We start from the raw sequence: 14,143 nt of genomic DNA on the forward strand, positions 1-14,143 counted from the left end.
ACAGATGGTGAAGGCCTGAACAGGGTGGCTGGGTAGATGGGAATCATACCATAGACCAGCGACTTCTCTATGGTTTCCAGTCAGTCCCAGTGGGGTCCAAGGACGATGTAGAGAAGCCTGGTTGTCGCCAGAAGGTAAAGAAATATCTTGTATAGAAAAATTCATTTGTCTGTCTGTTTGATTGTTTGTTTGTCTGTCCACTTATGCATTCGGACACCCCTGCAATGATTGGGATGAAACCAACGTGAAGTTGTTCAGTTGGATCCTGATCAGGTTTTAGGGGGGTAAGGTCCCGTTCAGACCTCCCATTGGTGTATGCTGGGCAGAACTTTGATCTGGGGAGCCTGTTCTGAGCCTGCATTTGGTCACCCCTTTACTGATTGAGATGAAACCAATGTGAGGTGGTTCAGTTGGAACCTGCCCAGGTTTAAGGGGGGTTAGGAATCTGGTCAGATTAGTGTACGCTTGTCAGAGCTTTGACCATGGGAGCCTGTTCTGAGCTTTTCACTGAATGAAGTTGGATGAAAACTTCACAGACTGGTAATAATGGATTCCAGAAAACATACTAGGGGACGGAGGTCCCGGCCTGTTCTGGACTTTCCACTAGATGGATTTGGATGACATTTAATATAAAAACAAAAACGACAATGGGCAGCCACCTTATGGGTGTGTTGGAAGAGCTGCTAATTATTTTTAAAAGGTTGACAGTTACATCCAGCTCATTGATAACTTAATAACTTGAAGCTAGTAACAAATATAACGTTCAGCACTATGCACCCGCGCACTATGGCCGCCAAACCACACCCCGGTTCTATATATTTGATAAATTAATATTACCCACACCAACCGCACCAGAGGTGTGGGAAGAGTCCTAGGGGTAAATATATCATACCCCGGTTTTTTCATCTCGCGGGAGATCGGCGTCTTCGCAGCTAAAATTTAAAGGGCCATCGCCCCTTTAAATTTTAGCTGCGAAGACGCCGATTTCCCGCGAGATGAAAAAACCGGGGTATGATACATTTACCCCCTAGTGCTATCAGCACGGGGCTGGTTAAAACTAGAGAAAACCCACACTTTTTTTTTTTTTGCAGGTCTAATATTCCAAGGGAATCCAACCCCATGCCGACCGACATAGGGCTGGTTTGGCATAACGAATGAAAAACCTGGCAATAGTAAATTCGAGGGGACTGCACTCCCCCCCCCCCCCCCTCCCGATTTTGCTAGTACCAGAACAGACGGGCAGCGCTAGGGTTGGTAAGGCAGACAAAGAGGTATGTCTAATGAAGTGTGCATAGTATTCCAAGCCGCATGGATCTAAATATATGGTGTGTGGAGAAGCTGGAAAATTTGCTTTGTGGAAAAGTTCAAACTTAAATCATTTATGGCAGAAATTATTGATGAGTGTGAGGGACATGATGACCACTTTTATTTCATGTGGTCCTTTTGTATGTTTGTTGCTTTGTTTTAACTGGGGAAAGTGCAACAAGAAATGTGCTTTGGAAGGCACAAAATTTGTCCCATTGAAAGTATGGGATGAGACCCAAAGACTGCAAGCTCACATCTTGTGCAGAATGTTAACATTGTGCAGATTGAAAAATGACTGCCCTTACGCACATCAAGGAATGCTCCTAAGAATGCAGTCTAATTAGCCCTTTATTTACCTTCAATAATCATGTTCTGTAAAAGGAATCTAATTTCTGCACTGCTACATAAAACTAGGTGCACCGGTGTGCATATTGCTTAGTTGATAGGGAAAGTACTCACTCCTACCAGAATGCATTGCAAACTTTCTGCTCCTTTTCTAATGCTGCTACCATGCTCTACGTATCCATGCACTTCGGTAGAAATCACCAAAGAACAAACGGCTGGGCCTCAGCTGTTTTGCGCATCGTAAAAGTGGTCCTGTACTTTCACTGTGTAATATGTCCATCAACAGCAAGGAGGAGATGTATGCAAGTCCATCAGAATACACAGAATGGTAAAATATATGGCTAGCAGCATTGCTGTGTTCCAACCACACAATTATACCATGTGTATGTGTCAAGGCCTAGAGAGAAGGGAGTGGTCGGCATCTCTGCCCTGAGTGCCAAAACACCTCGTCTCACTTCTGTTTGCAATAAAAGTCAGACGATTATACATGTTTGGCAGACTGGATAGCAGTCTTCCTGATGGGAACGTCATCTCCTATGAGAAGAAAAAAAGACAGTATACTGCTGAAATAGATGTATTATAGCAAAATAAAATTCCACCTGTTCTACTCCTAGCTATTTTGTGGTATGAACAAATATTCACGAGAACGCATCAAGTCAATGGAGTATCATGAATGTGGGTCAAGAAGTGCCAAAGTAATTTCAGTAGTGAATTGTTGTCAGGTTTCAGTCTTATTAGCTGTTGATTTAGCCCGCAAAATGGCTCTTTTTTCCAGACCAACAGAGAAATTAACACTTGGCTCAGCTTCAACACTACTTCCTGATTAATCTAGCTGGGCAAATAAAATTGTGGCCATAGGCACGTGGCAACAACAGGCAAAAATGAGCAGCTCAGACAAAATGTTGAAGATAAAATATATGAATGGGAAAAATAAATTCTATGTATGTGATGTAAAGTCAGGAATATGTGTAGGGGTGATTTTACAGGACTCTATTCTGAAGGACTTAACTGTAGTGGTGGACGGTCTGTGACGTGGTAGTGATAGGAGACTGCTGTTTTTCTATTACTGGGCTTGCTAACCATGAACTGCAGTTTCTTGTCATGTTAATTATGATTAATACCTAAGTTTAGTTAAAGATAAAGTACAATTTGTGTGAATTGAAAGGTAAGCTGTGGTGAAAGTGGGGTGTATATGGTAGTAGGCCATACCGCTACCTCTCATACTGCCTTCATTGTAAAATAATAAAATTCCATTCACTTGTTTACATTCTCATTACATTTTTCATACCGCCACTACTAAACTTCCACTTCAACCACTGAGCTTAATATTCATCGTATGGAGTATTTTACCAGTATAAATCAAAATTCTGCTAGATCCCTAGACAAAATATGGGGTCCATGGACATTATTCTTTAACTGCTGGGACCACAGTGTGATGCAGTGTAATGATAAAGGAGGGCACAGTGTGATGAGAGGGACAGTAATGAGGGGCCACATGGTGATGCAGTGTAATGATAAAGGAGGGCACAGTGTGATGAGAGGGACAGTAATGAGGGGCCACATGGTGATGCAGTGTAATGATAAAGGAGGGCACAGTGTGATGAGAGGGACAGTAATGAGGGGCCACATGGTGATGCAGTATAATGATAAAGGAGGGCACAGTGTGATGAGAGGGACAGTAATGAGGGGCCACATGGTGATGCAGTGTAATGATAAAGGAGGGCACAGTGTGATGAGAGGGACAGTAATGAGGGGCCACATGGTGATGCAGTATAATGATAAAGGAGGGCACAGTGTGATGAGAGGGACAGTAATGAGGGGCCACATGGTGATGCAGTGTAATGATAAAGGAGGGCACAGTGTGATGAGAGGGACAGTAATGAGGGGCCACATGGTGATGCAGTGTAATGATAAAGGAGGGCACAGTGTGATGAGAGGGACAGTAATGAGGGGCCACATGGTGATGCAGTGTAATGATAAAGGAGGGCACAGTGTGATGAGAGGGACAGTAATGAGGGGCCACATGGTGATGCAGTGTAATGATAAAGGAGGGCACAGTGTGATGAGAGGGACAATAATGAGGGGCTGCATGGTGATGCAGGAGTGTCACAATCCTCTGTCAGTATCTCTTCTTTCTGTTTCTGTATTATGCTTTTTGCTCTGTTCTCTCTTTTCTAACTCTGTATTTCCCTCCCATTAGTAACTCACTTTTATTTTTCCTATCAAATTTACCTTTATACTCTTGGTATTCTTTGTCCGTATTTTCTCTGTCTTTCCTTTAAGCCAGTTCTCTCTCTCCTGATATTCTGTGTTACTTTCTCTCTTTCCTATCTCACAGTGCCTCCTTCTTCACTGTCAATTGCACTCTCGGCTCTTTTAAGAGCCTCTGAAATGATTACTGCAATGTGCAGATCCTCACAGATGGCCTCATGTAGAGTCAGACACAATATACACTTACAGTATATGTACTATAAAGAAACTCAACCTCCCTTGGTTTTATATTTTATGCTATAGGGTCTGCTAAGGCTTTAAATGGAACATTACCAAACTTGTAGCACACTACAGTTATAAGCACATCATTTTTGGTGGATAATTTCACAGTAAAAAAACTGGAAAAAATAGTACTGAAAAATAGTAAATAAAACCATGTGTGGCATAAAGTGAAATAAAATCGAAATAAGTAGTAAAATAGCAAAATTGCTGTCTAATATTAATCAGACATAAGTAAAGGTGATATAATTTAATTAAAAAAGTACAGAAATTGCAGTTAAAAGAAACATTAAATGTAAGTCAAATATAATAATATTCAAGACACAGAATATTCTGCACAAGACTGTGTGTATTTTACTAGCATAAAAATATATCTGTATTATATCCTCTCAATATTAGAATACTGATCTGTAAGTTCAGGTTCTTTATAAATTAAGTCAAGTAGATAGGCTTGGGAAATAAAATTCACCTGTATTCAATGTATATATGATCAGGGGTGCACCAAGAGGAATTTGGGGCCATTGTAGAGCAACTTTGTGCCCACCCCTCCACAGATTAGTAGGAAAAGGGTTGTGTGCTGTCGCAGAGTGTCAGCGTCCCTCTGAAGGGGGCATGGTCACAAAGTGTTGGGGGCATGGACAGCATGGGGTGTGGCTGTGTCTAGTTAGACATGACATATTATGTATTAAAATGGTGTTGCTCTCACCTACCTGTTATTGCAGCTTTCACAACTAGATTCTTTTGTAGATCGTGGAATGTTAGGACCTGTTTGGAAAATGTACAAGTACAGGAAAATAACACAGATCATGCAGTATATAATTAGGGATGAGCGCGCTCGGATTTCTGAAATCCGAGCCCACCCGAACGTTGCGGATCCGAGTCGGATCCGAGACAGATCCGGGTATTGGCGCCAAATTCAAAAGTGAAACTGAGGCTCTGACTCATAATCCCGTTGTCGGATCTCGCGATACTCGGATCCTATAAATTCCCCGCTAGTCGCCGCCATCTTCACTCGGGCATTGATCAGGGTAGAGGGAGGGTGTGTTAGGTGGTCCTCTGTGCTGTTTAGTTCTGTGCTGTTTAGTTCTGTGCTGTTTAGTTCTGTGCTGTTTAGTTCTGTGCTGTTTAGTGCTGTGCTGTGCTGTGCTGTGCTGTGCTGTGTTCTGCAGTATCAGTCCAGTGGTGCTGTGTGCTGTGCTCTGTCCTTCTGAGGTCAGTGGTGCTGCTGGGTCCTGTGCTGTGTCCTGTTCAGTCCAGTGGTGCTGTGTCCTGTGCTCTGTGCTTCTAAGGGCATAGTTATTTCCCCAATATTCCCCTGTGTTTAAAAAAATAAAAAAAAGTTTTTTTTATAAAATACCAAAAACTACTTTAATATTTTTTAATTACCACAAAATTTTCACAACCAATCCTGCAGTATAAGCCCATTGGTACTGCAATATTACCAAGTTCACACATTCAGCAGTAAAAGTCCAGTGGTACTGCAATATTACAAAGTTTACACATTCTGCAGTATCAGTCCAGTGGTGCTGTGTCCTGTGCTCTGTCCTGCTGAGTTCCGTAGTGCTGCTGGGTCCTGTGCCGTGTCCTGTTCAGTCCAGTGGTGCTGTGTCCTGTGCTCTGTGCTTCTAAGGGCATAGTTATTTCCCCATTATTCCCAAGTTTGTAAAAAATAAAAAAAAAGTAAAAAAAAATAAAAAATTTAAAAAAAAAAAAATATATAATAATTATAACCAAATTTGCAAAACCAATCCAGCATTATAAGTCCATTGGTACTGCAATATTACCAAGTTCACACATTCAGCAGTAAAAGTCCAGTGGTACTGCAATATTACAAAGTTTACACATTCTGCAGTATCAGTCCAGTGGTGCTGTGTCCTGTGCTCTGTCCTGCTGAGTTCCGTAGTGCTGCTGGGTCCTGTGCCGTGTCCTGTTCAGTCCAGTGGTGCTGTGTCCTGTGCTCTGTGCTTCTAAGGGCATAGTTATTTCCCCATTATTCCCAAGTTTGTAAAAAATAAAAAAAAAGTAAAAAAAAATAAAAAATTAAAAAAAAAAAAATATATATAATAATTATAACCAAATTTGCAAAACCAATCCAGCATTATAAGTCCATTGGTACTGCAATATTACCAAGTTCACACATTCTGCAGTATCTTGTGCTACATATAATGGAGACCAAAAATTTGGAGGATAAAGTAGGGAAAGATCAAGACCCACTTCCTCCTAATGCTGAAGCTGCTGCCACTAGTCATGACATAGACGATGAAATGCCATCAACGTCGTCTTCCAAGCCCGATGCCCAATCTCGTAGTACCGGGCATGTAAAATCCAAAAAGCCCAAGTTAAGAAAAAGTAGCAAAAAGAGAAACTTAAAATCATCTGAGGAGAAACGTAAAGTTGCCAATATGCCATTTACGACACGGAGTGGCAAGGAACGGCTTAGGCCCTGGCCCGTGTTCATGACTAGTGGTTCAGCTTCACCCACGGATCTTAGCCCTCCTCCTCCTCCCCCCCCCTACAAAAAATTGAAGAGAGTTATGCTGTCAGCAACAAAACAGCAAACAACTCTGCCTTCTAAAGAGAAATTATCACAAATCCCCAAGGCGAGTCCAAGGGTGTTGGTGGTTGTCAAGCCTGACCTTCCCATCACTGTACGGGAAGAGGTGGCTCGGGAGGAGGCTATTGATGATGTAGCTGGCGCTGTGGAGGAACTTGATGATGAGGATGGTGATGTGGTTATTGTAAATGAGGCACCAGGGGGGGAAACAGCTGATGTCCATGGGATGAAAAAGCCCATCGTCATGCCTGGTCAGAAGACCAAAAAATGCACCTCTTCGGTCTGGAGTTATTTTTATCCAAATCCAGACAACCAATGTATGGCAATATGTAGCTTATGTAAAGCTCAAATAAGCAGGGGTAAGGATCTTGCCCACCTAGGAACATCCTCCCTTATACGTCACCTGAATAACCTTCATAGTTCAGTGGTTAGTTCAGGAACTGGGGCTAGGACCCTCATTGGTACAGGGACACCTAAATCCCGTGGTCCAGTTGGATACACACCAGCAACACCCTCCTCGTCAACTTCCTCCACAATCTCCATCAGATTCAGTCCTGCAGCCCAAGTCACCAGCCAGACTGAGTCCTCCTCAATACGGGATTCATCCGAGGAATCCTGCAGCGGTACGCCTACTACTGCCACTGCTGCTGTTGCTGCTGTTAGTCGGTCATCTTCCCAGAGGGGAAGTCGTAAGACCGCTAAGTCTTTCACCAAACAATTGACCGTCCAACAGTCGTTTGCCATGACCACCAAATACGATAGTAGTCACCCTATTGCAAAGCGTATAACTGCGGCTGTAACTGCAATGTTGGTGTTAGACGTGCGCCCGGTGTCCGCCATCAGTGGAGTGGGATTTAGAGGGTTGATGGAGGTATTGTGTCCCCGGTACCAAATCCCCTCGAGATTCCACTTCACTAGGCAGGCGATACCAAAAATGTACAGAGAAGTACGATCAAGTGTCCTCAGTGCTCTTAAAAATGCGGTTGTACCCACTGTCCACTTAACCACGGACATGTGGACAAGTGGTTCTGGGCAAACGAAGGACTATATGACTGTGACAGCCCACTGGGTAGATGCATCCCCTTCCGCAGCAACAGCAACAGCTGCATCAGTAGCAGCATCTACAAAATGGCTGCTCATGCAAAGGCCGGCAACATTGTGCATTACAGGCTTTAATAAGAGGCACAACGCTGCCAACATATTAGAGAAAATGAGGGAAATTATCTCCCAGTGGCTTACCCCACTTAGACTCTCATGGGGATTTGTGGTGTCAGACAATGCCAGTGACATTGTGCGGGCATTAAATATGGGCAATTTCCAGCACGTCCCATGTTTTGCCCACACCATTAATTTGGTGGTGCAGCATTACCTCAAGAGTGACAGGGGTGTGCAGGAGATGCTTGCGGTGGCCCGCAAAATTGCTGGACACTTTCGGCATTCAGCCAGTGCCTACCGCAGACTAGAGGCACATCAAAAAAGCTTGAACCTGCCCTGCCATCACCTCAAACAAGAGGTTGTGACGCGCTGGAACTCCACCCTCTATATGCTGCAGAGGATGGAGGAGCAGCAAAAGGCCATTCAGGCCTACACAGCCACCTACGACATAGGCAAAGGAGTGGGGATGCGCCTGAGTCAAGCGCAGTGGAGACTGATTTCCGTGTTGTGCAAGGTTCTGCAGCCATTTGAACTTGCCACACGAGAAGTCAGTTCCGACACTGCCAGCTTGAGTCAGGTCATTCCCCTGATCAGGCTGTTGCAGAAGCAGCTGGAGAAAGTGAGGGAGGAGCTGGTAAGCCATTGCGATTACAGCAAGCATGTAGCTCTTGTGGATGTAGCCCTTCGTACGCTTTGCCAGGATCCGAGGGTGGTCACTCTTTTAAAGTCAGAGGAATACATTCTGGCCACCGTGCTCGATCCTCGGTTTAAAGCGTATGTTGTGTCTCTGTTTCCGGCGGACACAAATCTACAGCGGTGCAAAGACCTGCTGGTCAGGAGATTGTCCTCTGAAGAGGACCGTGACATGCCAACAGCTCCACCCTCATTTTCTTCCACATCTATGGCTGCGAGGAAAAAGCTCAGTTTTCCCAAAAGAGGCACTGGCGGGGATGCTGATAACATCTGGTCCGGACTGAAGGACCTGCCAACCATTGCAGACATGTCTACTCTCGCTGCATTGGATGCTGTCACAATAGAAAAAATTGTGGATGATTACTTTGCTGACACCATCCAAGTAGACATGTCAGACAGTCCATATTGTTACTGGCAGGAAAAAAAGGCAGTTTGGAAGCCCCTGTACAAACTGGCTCTATTTTACCTGAGTTGTCCCCCCTCCAGTGTGTACTCGGAAAGAGTTTTTAGTGCAGCGGGGAACCTGGTCAGTGAGCGGCGAAGGAGGTTGCTTCCTCACAACGTTGAAAAAATGATGTTTATAAAATGAATAATCAATTCCTCAATGAAGTACAGCACTGCCCTCCAGATACTACAGAGGGACCTGTGGTTGTGGAGTCCAGCGGGGACGAATTGATAATGTGTGATGAGGAGGAAGTACACACTGTAGGGGGAGAGGAATCAGAGGTTGAGGATGAGGACGACATCTTGCCTCAGTAGAGCCTGTTTAGTCTGTACAGGGAGAGATGAATAGCTTTTTTGGTGTGGGGGCCCAAACAAACCAATCATTTCAGTCAAAGTTGTTTGGTAGGCCCTGTCGCTGAAATGATTGGTTTGTTAAAGTGTGCATGTCCTATTTCAACAGCAGACCTCTCAACTGCAGCTCATCCCTCCTCTGCGGGGATAATGTCTCCTGTGCTCTGACACGTCACTCTGTGTACTCTCAGCCTCAGGATCTGACACTACAGCTACCATGCCTCTTGTAGCAGCCCTCACTCCAGGGCCTCTTCCATGTGCAGTGTCCCCCTCTCTCTTGGGTTCACTATAGTGGCATGGAGTTCTCCCCCTCATCCAGGGCACACATTCCTTGCCCTGGCTCAGTCACCGCGCTCAGACTTCCAGGCAATGCTGGGGGAGCCTGGGAGCTTCCACCCCAGGTCCCCAGCTACAACTCTCCTCTCCTGTGTCTTCTCTCTCTTTCTGACACTTTAAAGATCGTGCCTTTAAATGAAAAAGTCAGTCTTCATTGCACGACTATGTGCAAGTGCAACAGGGACATTTTTTTGGGTTTACAAAGTCAAACAATAACACTACGACCCTGTCTGTCTGGGGTCTGTCAATGACGAATTGTCTGGAGCATGTTTTGAGGAGGTATTGTGGCCCCGGTATCAAATTGGGTACCGGGGCCACCCCACTATGCAGTCCAGATACTTGTTTGGTGGAATTCCGACACGTGGAGGGTTTTTTAATTATATTGTGGCCTCGGTACCAAATTGTGTACCGGGGCCACCACACTACGCAGTCAAGATACTTGTTTGGTGGAATTCAGACCAGTTGAGGGTTTTATTATTATATTGTGTGGACCACTCTATCTATACCACACTACAACTCTATACCACTCTATTTCCTACTTTAATTCTATTTAATTCTATTTCCTACTTTAATTCTATTACTAATTAATTAACATAAAGAGGAACAAAAATAACCAATTTTACCAAAAGTATAATATGACTTAGACTTACAAACACTACACTTGAAAGATCGTGCCTTTAAATGAAAAAGTAAGTCTTCATTGCATGACTATGTGCAACAGGGACAGTTTTTTTACAAAGTCAACTAATAACACTTGGACCCTGTCTGTCTTTAACATACTTAATGGGATCTCAATGACGAATTGTCTGTAGCATGTTTGGAGGAGGTATTGTGGCCCCGGTATCAAGTTGGGTACCGGGGCCACCCCACTACGCAGTCCAGATACTTGTTTGGTGGAATTCTGACACGTGGAGGGTTTTTTAATTATATTGTGGCCTCGGTACCAAATTGTGTACCGGGGCCACCACACTACGCAGTCAAGATAGATAGATGCGTATCATAGATAAAGTACATTCAGTGGTGTGGGGCAAATTGAAAAATATTCAAAATGCACCGACATTATCAAAAACAAGAGGTTGTCACACGCTAAAACTCCAACATGTATATGATGGAGAGGATGGAGGAGCAGCCGTATGTGTAGTGTAATGCAGACCTGTTGAAGGTTTTTTATATATTTTATTGTGGTGCCCAGTGCCCACTCCTCTACGCAGTCCAGGTACATTTATTGGTGCGATTCATAAAAGTTCAGGGTTTTTAAGATATTGTGGTGACCCACTCCTCTACGCAGTCCAGGTACATTTATTGGTGCGATTCATAAAAGTTCAGGGTTTTTAATATATTGTGGTGACCCACTCCTCTACGCAGTCCAGGTACATTTATTGGTGCGATTCTTAAAAGTTCAGGGTTTTTAAGATATTGTGGTGACCCACTCCTCTACGCAGTCCAGGTACATTTATTGGTGCGATTCATAAAAGTTCAGGGTTTTTAATATATTGTGGTGACCCACTCCTCTACGCAGTCCAGGTACATTTATTGGTGCGAATCAAACAAGTTGATGGTTTTCTTATTATATATATTGTGGTGACCCACTCCTCTACGCAGTCCAGGTACATTTATTGGTGCGATTCATAAAAGTTCAGGGTTTTTAAGATATTGTGGTGACCCACTCCTCTACGCAGTCCAGGTACATTTATTGGTGCGAATCAAACAAGTTGATGGTTTTCTTATTATATATATTGTGGTGACCCACTCCTCTACGCAGTCCAGGTACATTTATTGGTGCGATTCTTAAAAGTTCAGGGTTTTTAAGATATTGTGGTGACCCACTCCTCTACGCAGTCCAGGTACATTTATTGGTGCGATTCATAAAAGTTCAGGGTTTTTAATATATTGTGGTGACCCACTCCTCTACGCAGTCCAGGTACATTTATTGGTGCGATTCATAAAAGTTCAGGGTTTTTAATATATTGTGGTGACCCACTCCTCTACGCAGTCCAGGTACATTTATTGGTGCGAATCAAACAAGTTGATGGTTTTCTTATTATATATATTGTGGTGACCCACTCCTCTACGCAGTCCAGGTACATTTATTGGTGCGATTCATAAAAGTTCAGGGTTTTTAATATATTGTGGTGACCCACTCCTCTACGCAGTCCAGGTACATTTATTGGTGCGAATCAAACAAGTTGATGGTTTTCTTATTATATATATTGTGGTGACCCACTCCTCTACGCAGTCCAGGTACATTTATTGGTGCGAATCATAAAAGTTCAGGGTTTTTAATAGATATTGTGGTGACCCACTCCTCTACGCAGTCCAGGTACATTTATTGGTGCGAATCATAAAAGTTCAGGGTTTTTAAGATATTGTGGTGACCCACTCCTCTACGCAGTCCAGGTACATTTATTGGTGCGATTCATAAAAGTTCAGGGTTTTTAATATATATTGTGGTGACCCACTCCTCTACGCAGTCCAGAAAGATACCTTGTTGCAACGTTTTGGACTAATAACTATATTGTGAGGTGTTCAGAATACACTGTAAATTAGTGGAAATGCTTGTTATTGAATGTTATTGAGGTTAATAATAGCCTAGGAGTGAAAATAAGCCCAAAAACTTGATTTTTAAACTTTTTATGTTTTTTTCAAAAAAAATCCGAATCCAATACCTTAAATCCGAACCGAGACCTTTCGTCAAGTGTTTTGCGAGACAAATCCGAACCTCAAAAATAACGAAAATCCGGATCCAAAACACAAAACACGAGACCTCAAAAGTCGCCGGTGCACATCCCTATATATAATACATACATTATAATAAAAAAAAGCCAGATTACACCACCTCCAAGACTCATCAAGCCACCCCTAGCCACATCATGCCAAACTCCAGCCACATCACACCAAAGTCCAGCCACATCCCACTATCCAGAAACATCACATCACCCCCAGCCACATCATGACATGCTCTAGCCACATCACACCAAACTCCAGCCACATCACACTATCCACAGACACATCACATCACCCCCAGCCACATCATGACATGCTCTAGCCACATAACGCCAGACACATTATGACACCCCCTCCCTAGACACATTATGTCATCCCCAGCCCACTGTACTTACCTATGCGTTGCTTGTGCTGCTGACATCCATGGTGGAAATTTCCTGCAGAGTGAGCATGGAAGGTTCCCCCAGCCACATTACACCAAACCCCTTATGTTGGGACTCAAGAAATCCATATCAGGATGTTGGCTGCTCCAGGCAGGCTTTTGCCCTGGTACTTTGTGCCCCCTTCTCGGCACCCCTGCATAAGATAAATATAAGAGCAGGACTTCATAATCTAGTGCTCCAAGGTCTGCCAACACAATACTGCATTGAATGTATTTAGATACCCCAGCTTGAGAGAAAAGTGTTGAAATATATTTTGCAATGTTCTAAACTGAGGAACAACAGTGAGCCTAGCACAAGTAATGCATAAGCTCACATTGCCTAGCAACCATTGTCTTTCCCTGCAGTAATAAGTTATACGTATTTATAAACACTTCAAGTGCTGTGGAATAATCTTTGTATAGATAGAGTTACAACTTTACATATATGAAAACAACTCATGTTTATTAAGTGATCCTTCTAACATTAAATAGTGCTTGCCACCTTTTCTGGAATAAAAATGCCAGGCTTCCCATTTCTGTTATGTGTTTGGCCTATTAGCATTGGTGCCAAGTCCTATTTTTACTGTCTAGGCTGATAAAATATGATCAGGTGCAGTGGCGCACGCAGGGGTTCTCCAGAAACCCCTCCCCTCCGCGAACCAACGGAACTGTACAGCAGCCGCGGCGCTGTCAAAGAAGCGTCCACGGCAGTGCTGTATTGCAGTATAATACAGCACTGCCGCGGATGCTGCTTGACAGCGCCGCGGCTGCTGTATAATTCCGTTGGTTGCGGAGGGGAGGGGTTTCTGGAGAACCCCCCCTGCGTGCGCCACTGCACCTGATCATATTTTATCAGCCTAGACAGTAAAAATAGGACTTGGCACCAATGCTAATAGGCCAAATGCTATAGGCGGAAACCCCCCCTTCTAAATCCTGCGTTCGCCCCTGAGGTGGCAATCATAATGGCATAATGTTAGTTTTGTTGGGATTTGTGTTTGTGACTGAAAAATATTGATGTTCTGATTGATGTGCAAATTAGAGCATGACAGATCCATGTTTTAGAAAACAAAACATCATTAATATGTCATCTATAGATTTATGTGATGTTAAATACTTTTGTGTCAAAAAAGACAAAAGTATTATTATATAAGTGATACCTTTATTGACTAACCAAAAAAAATGATTATATTTGCTAGCTTTCAGAGCACAGAGGCCCCTTCATCAGGCAGTTTACAAATGAATGACTGAGGAAAAGGCACAAGATTAATTTGTAAAGTTGCCTGATGAAGGGGCCTCTGAAAGCTAGCAAATATAATCATTTTATT

At 43.5% G+C, this 14,143-nt stretch overlaps 1 protein-coding gene across 1 annotated transcript in view; it reads left to right on the forward strand.

The window, feature by feature from the left end:
* Positions 1-14,143, forward strand: part of LOC142144348 (enoyl-[acyl-carrier-protein] reductase, mitochondrial-like) — an 86,438-nt gene that overhangs the window by 20,327 nt on the left and 51,968 nt on the right. The window lies entirely within an intron of this gene.

This window comes from Mixophyes fleayi, chromosome 3, assembly GCF_038048845.1.
Source record: "Mixophyes fleayi isolate aMixFle1 chromosome 3, aMixFle1.hap1, whole genome shotgun sequence".
Lineage (NCBI taxonomy): Eukaryota > Metazoa > Chordata > Amphibia > Anura > Limnodynastidae > Mixophyes > Mixophyes fleayi.